This window comes from Vulpes lagopus, chromosome 4 (assembly GCF_018345385.1).
Source record: "Vulpes lagopus strain Blue_001 chromosome 4, ASM1834538v1, whole genome shotgun sequence".
In the NCBI taxonomy this organism is placed as follows: Eukaryota; Metazoa; Chordata; class Mammalia; order Carnivora; family Canidae; genus Vulpes; species Vulpes lagopus.
In genome coordinates, this window is record NC_054827.1 from 137234812 (window position 1) to 137242130 (window position 7319).

Here is a 7319-nt window from a genome sequence, read left to right on the forward strand (position 1 = left end):
TTTAAACTTTTGTACTATTTATGATAATGGTTGAATATAAACCAGTGCATTTTTTTTATTATTATTAAGTGGTAGGAAATGCACGCTTAAGTGAGCTAGGTTCAATTTAGCTCTTTGCAATCTTTGGAAAGCAATTGTTCAGGTGAAAGGATGCTATGTTAAGAATAAGGACAGTAGTACACAGGTTCTATTAATTTAGCAGATGCCTAAGCAATGAAATTCTGAAATCAGAGGCAACATTGTGACTCTCACTTTTTAACTAATTATTTTAATTCAGTTCTTGATTATTTCTGCTATAAAATGGGCACTGGACATATGGTCATTTTAAATGCAAATATTCCATATCTGAAGAGGAATAGACACATGCCTATATGGAGTATTATGTAGAAGATAAGGTGACTTGACAATGAATAAAATTACATTGAGCATAAATTTCCTTGTCCATCCAGATATCAGTGAGGCATGGCAAAATGCATCCCCTTAGAAGAGAGGGTAAAGGAAAAAGAAAAATGGATCTGGGCATATATGAATAATGAATAAATCTTCTAATGATATACCTTGATTTTTTATGTTAGAATCATTAATCAGGAAATTACTCACAGAGTTCCTCGAATCAAAAATAAAGAAAAATGAGTATATAAATTGTTCCAATTATAATTTGTTAGATATGCTAATGATACAGGCTGCTGGGAAAACAAGGTTTCCCAGTTAATTTGTTTCTGCAATCTGGTTTTCTGATTTACCTTCAATAAAAGTATTATGAGGCAAGTTAAGTCACTGATTTTCATTCATTATGTCCCTATTTATTATGTAAGAAGAGAGAAAATATGATGTTAGTGATATGCAAACATAATTAAAACTGCTTATAAAATTTCTTTCAATCATTTAATTAATTTGATTAAAATAAAGCATAATGGAAACTTATACACTAAGATGTTAGGTTTGCAAACAAACTATATTTCCCCCTTTGTTCTTACTAAAGTATTTAACTTAAATTTGTCATGAAGATAGGGTTAAATAATTTCTGTTTGGCTTAATCATAAAACGGTAGTACTTAATGAACTGAACAGAACTTTTAAATACTACTATTAATTTAGTGCTGAAGGTTAATCTTAAGGTTAGATCTAAAGAACTGATTTCTTTTGTTATAATGTAATGGAGAAAAAACAAAATCCTTGAGGACCTAGACATGAGCATACTGTAAATTTACTATGGGACTAAGTGTCTAGTAGGGACTTGCAGTTTTTTCTCTGACATATAAAGATCTTGTGAATAGGCAAATAAATAATTGACATAACAATGGCTGAGAACTTTCCAAAATAAATGGCACATAAAACTACAGATATAGGAAGCTATGAGAACTCTGAGGAACATAAATACCAAAACATTTATACCTAAGCATATATTCACATTGTAGAAAACCAAAAGGAAATAGAAAAAATCTTGAAAGAAATCAGAGTGGGGAAAACACATGTAGAAGAACAAAGAATAATAATTATAGTGGGCTTCTTGGGGTGCCTGGGTGGCTCAGGTTAATTATTGAACTCTTGATTTCAGATTGGGTCATGAGCTCAGGGACATGGGATTGAGCCCCACATTGGACTAGCCACTGTGGAAGAGAGGAAGAAAATAGTTGCATCGTCACATGATCATGGATACACAACCCTGGCCACCAGCATGAGGCTGTTCAAAGCTTCGGAGGTGGGAGAGATTCTGGAGGGCAATGACGAGAAGTACAAGGCGGTGTCCATCAGCACAGAGCCCCCCACCTACCTCGGGGAACAGAAAGCCAAGAGGAACAGCCAGTGGGTGCCCACCCTGCCCAACAGCTCCCACCATCTGGATGCTGTGCCCTGCTCCACGACCATCAACAGGAACCGCATGGGCCGGGACAAGAAGAGAACCTTCCCTCTGTGCTTTGATGACCACGACCCAGCTGTGATCCATGAAAATGCGTCCCAGCCTGAGGTGCTGGTCCCCATCCGGCTGGACATGGAGATCGATGGCCAGAAGCTGCGAGGTGCCTTTACAAGGAACATGAATGAGAAGCTGAGGACTCCTGAGATGTTCTCAGAAATCCTCTGTGATGATCTGGATTTGAACCCGCTGGCATTTGTCCCAGCCATCGCCTCTGCCATCAGACTGCAGATAGAGTCCTACCCCAGGGACAGCATCCTGGAGGACCAGTCAGACCAACGTGTAATTATTAAGCTGAACATCCACGTGGGGGACATTTCGCTGTGGACCAGTTTGAGTGGGACATGTCAGAGAAGGAGAACTCACCGAGAAATCCGCCCTGAAGCTGTGCTCAGAGCTGGGGCTGGGCGGGGAGTTCGTCACCACCACTGCACACAGCATCTGGGGCCAGCTGAGCTGGCATCAGAAGACCTAGACCTTCAGTGAGAGCCCCCTCCCCCTCCCCACGGTGGAGATTGCCATCCGGAACACAGGTGATGCTGACCAGTGGTGCCCACTGCTGGACACTCTGACAGATGCTGAGATGGAAAAGAAGATCCGCGGCCAGGACAGGAGCACAAGGCGTACGAGGCGTCTTGCCAGCACTGGCCCAGCCTGGTAACCGGCCCATTGGTGCATGGCTCCCATGGAGCGTTCAGAAGATCCGACCGCCTCTCCTTCATCTTCTGGCAAGGAGGAGGGAAAGGGACAGGCCGGGGCCATCCTGAGGAGTATGGGGCGTCGGGAGGGCTTCCAGTCACCCTCCCCTGGGCACACATTTCATTTGTTGGGCCCTAGTCGCCACCCAAGTCTCTGCTCAGAAAGAAGCCTCGTTTTTGAGTTGTGTTTTGTTTTTGTATAGGAGCCCCAGGTAGGGCTAGCAACACTTTTTAAATAAAGACAACAGGTCATGTTCATTTTTTCAAAAAAAAAAAAAAAAAAAAGTTAAGTTATAGGTTGAGCACAGGGTCTGTTGTCCCTCTCCCTCTGCTCCTACCCCTTTTCACTCTCTATCTTTAAAAGAAATAAATAAAATATTTTTTAAAATAATTGCATTATAGTGGACTTCTTGTTTGACACAATGCAAACAATTAGAGAGTGGAGTGAAATATTTAAGATGTTGAACAATAAAACTACCAACCTGAAAATATCTATCCAGTGGTAGGTATCTCCTTCTAAAGTATAAGATGAAGATTCTCACACAAATAAAAACTGAGGAAATTCATTGCTAGCAGAGCCTTCTCTATAAGAAAGATTTAAGAAAAAGTAAAAATTAAAAAATTCTTCAGGGAGAAAGAAAATTATGTGGATTATAAAATTCAGATCAATATAAAGAAAGAGTATCAAAGGAAGAATTAAAGAAGGTAAAGTGAAATCTTCTGTTTTTCTTAATCTCTTTTATTATTGAAACATAATTAATATATAATGTTGATTTCAGGTATACATGGGGCATCTGGGTGGATCAGTGGTTGATTGTCTGTCTGTCTTTGGCTCAGGTTGTAATCCCAGGGTCCCGGGATGGAGTCCCACATTGGGGTCCCCATGTTGGAGCCTGCTTCTCCCTCTGCCTATGTCTCTGCCTCTCTCTCTGTGTTTCTCATGAATAATTAAATAAAATCTTTTGGCCACAATAGCCAAACTGTGGAAGGAGCCTCGGTGTCCATCGAAAGATGAATGGATAAAGAAGATGTGGTTTATGTATACAATGGAATATTACTCAGCAATTAGAAACGACAAATACCCACCATTTGCTTCAACGTGGATGGAACTGGAGGGTATTATGCTGAGTGAAATAAGTCAATCGGAGAAGGACAAACAGTGTATGTTCTCATTCATTTGGGGAATATGAATAATAGTGAAAGGGAATATAAAGGAAGGGAAAAGAAATGTTGGGAAATATCAGGAAGGGAGACAGAACATAAAGACTCCTAACTCGGGGAAACGAACTAGGGGTGGTGGAAGGGGAGGAGGGCGGGTGTTGGAGGGGAATGGGTGACGGGCACTGAGGTGGACACTTGACGGGATGAGCACTGGGTGTTTTTCTGTATGTTGGTAAATTAAACACCAATAAAAGTTAATTAAAAAAAAAAAAACAAAAAAAAAAACAAAAAAAAAAAATCAGATATACAACATAGTGATTTGATATTTATATATATTGTGAAGTGATCACCACAATAAGTCTAGTTAACATTCATCACCATATGTAGTTACAGAATTTTCTTTCCTTGTGATGAGAACTTTTAAAATCCCTCTTGACAACAATACTTGCAGTACAGTGTTATTAGCTATCACCACTATGCTGTACATTACCTACCCATGACTTATTTATTTTATAACAATGTTTATAACTTTTGACTCCTCTTACCCAATTTTTACATCCTCCACCTCCCACCTCTGGCAATCACCAATCTGTTCTCTGTTTGTATAAGTTTGGGTTTTTTTTTTTTGTTTGTGTTGTTCTATTTTTTAAATGCCATACATAAGTGAGATCATATGGTATTTGTCTTACTCTGTCAGATTTATTTCACTTAGCATAATACCCTCAAGGTCTATCCATTTTTTTGCAAATGGCATAACTTCATTTTTTATGACTAAATAATATTCGGTTGCACATATATACACCACATTTTCTTTATTTATTCATCATTTGATATTTCATTTATTTCCGTATCTTGGGTATTATAAGTCATGCTTCAGTAAACATGAGTATATACCTTTTCAAGTTAATGTTTTTGTTTTCTTTGAATCAATATTCAGAAGTGGAATTGCCGGATCATGTGGTAATTCTATTTTTAATTTCTCAAGGAACTGTTTCCTTGTTTTCCATATTGTTTTCCATAGTGGCTGCACCAATATACATTTCCACCACTAGTGCACAAGTATACCCTTTTCTTCTTATCCTCACAAACACTTGTTACTTTTTGTCTTTTCAATAACCATTCTGACAGTTATGATGTGATATCTCATTGTGGTTTTGATTTGCATTTCTCTGATGATTAATCATTTTCATTTACCTGCTGGCCATCTGTATTATTTCTTTGGAAAAATGTCATCAGACTTTTTCATTTTTTAACCAATTATTTGGTTTCTTTTTTGCTATTGAGTTGTAGGAGTTCTTTCTATATTTTAGGTATTAACCTCTTATTAGATATGTAATTTGCAGGTATTTTCTGCCATTCAGTAAATTATCTTTTCATTATTGTTAATTGTTTTCTTTGCTATGCAGAGGAAATACCTTGCTGTAAGGTTACTGCAATACCCATCAAGCACTACCGTGTGAAACTAAGGTTGCTTAATGTATATTGCAAATTCTAGAGACAATGCAATTTTTTTAAAAAAATAAAACTGATATGCTAATGAGGAAATCAAATCAAATCATATAAAATGTTCAGGTAAAACCACAAAAAGCAGAAAAAGTGAGAAAGATAAAAAAATTTAAAAATGCAATGAATGGAAAACAATTATGAAAATGACATATTTTGGGATGCCTGGGTGGCTCAGTGGTTGAGCATCTATCTTTGGCTCAGGTCAGGATCCCAGCATCCTGGGATTGAATCCCCCATCAGGCTCCCCCTAGGGAGCCTGCTTCTCCCTCTGCCTATGTCTCTGCCTCTCTCTCTTTGTCTCTCAAGAATAAATAAATAAAATATTTTTAAAAGGCTTATATTGGGATGCCTGGGTGGCGTACCAGTTGAGCATCTGCCTTCAGCTCAGGGCATGATCACGGAGTCCTGGGATGGAGTCCCACAGCAGGCTTCCTGCATGGAACCTGTTTCTCCCTTGCCTATGTCTCTGCCTCTCTCTCTCTCTCTCTGTGTGTGTCTCTCATGAATAAATAAATAAAATCATTAAATAAATAAATATATATATTAATTCAACTATATCCATAATCATATAAATGTAAATATTCTATACTTGCCAATTAAAACACAGAGATTATCAGATTTTTTAAAAGATTCGTATTGTCTGTAAAAATTGTCTTATTATCTATTAGTTGTCTGTAAGAAAACCACACAATACATTAAGTATTCAGGTTAAGAGTGAAGGGATGAAGAAAGAATAACCATGCTAACATCAACCAAAGGAAAGCTGGAGTGGAGTAACTATATCAATTTTAGGCAAAGCAAACATCAGGAAAAAGAAGTCATTAAGGATAAAGAGGGTCTTTTCATAGTGATACGGAGGTCAATTTTCCAAGACGACATAACAACACTTAATATTTATGCATTTAACAACAGAGCATCAAGATAATGAAATAAAGACTGATGGAATTGTGGGGTGCCTGGATGGCACAGTTTGTTAAGCAGATCTGATTCTTGGTTTTGGCTAAGGTCCTTATCTCAAATCATGAGATCAAGTCCCCCAGCAGGCTCCATACTCGGTGCAGTCTCCTTGAGATTCTCTCTCCCTCTCACTCTGCCCCTCATGCTTATGCTCTAGTGGAATTATGATGAGAAAGAGACAAATCAATATTATAGTTGGAGACAACAATGCTTCTATTTCATTAGTTGATTAACAAAACAAGCAAAAAATAAGGGTATAGTTGATCTTAATAACACTAATAACTTGCTCTAATTCGGATATGGAAAACTTTATTAACACTGTGTGTCAACTATACTCAACTATAATTTTTTTTAAATAAAGGGAAAATATTATATATATATATTATTTTGTTTATTTATTTGAGAGAGTGTGAGAGAAATAGCACAAGAAGAGAGAGACAGAGAGAAGAGAGAGAAGCAGACCCCCAATGAGCAGGAGCCTGATGCTGGGCTTGATCCCAGGACTCCAGGATCATGATCCAAGCTAAAGGTAAACGCTTAACTGACTGAGTCATCCAGGCATCCCTCGAATATATATTCTTTTTAAACTTGCAGGAAATATTACCTAGGATGGACCACACTGTGGGTCATAAAACATATTTTTTATTTGAAATATCACAAGTATGTTTTCAAACTACAGTGGAATTAAAGAGAAATTAATAACAGAAAGATAGCTGGCAAATTCCCAAAATTGAGGGTACTAAATAATATACCTTAAATTAGCAAAAGGAACAAAGAAGAAACCACAAGAGAAATTGTTACTTATTTTGAACTAAATAAAAATTATGCATCTTATCAAGCTTTGTGGGGTCCAGTAAGAGCAGCACTTAGAGGCAAACTAAATGTGTATATTAGAAAATGAGAAATATCTAAAATCATTAATCTGAGCTCCCAGCTTAGCAAACCGGGGACTAAAGAGAGAGATACAAGTCTTCAGTTATGGAATGAGTAAGTCATGGAAATAGGAAGCAGAGCATAAGGAATATAGTCAATGGTATTGTAATAACAATGTAATGGGACAGATGGTATATTCACATGTGG

The 7319-nt window shown here is 37.5% G+C and overlaps 1 pseudogene; it reads left to right on the forward strand.

Moving 5' to 3' along the window:
* The first annotated feature begins 1608 nt into the window (after positions 1 to 1608).
* Positions 1609 to 2578, forward strand: LOC121489790 (annotated as a pseudogene).
* Positions 2579 to 7319: the final 4741 nt, after the last annotated feature.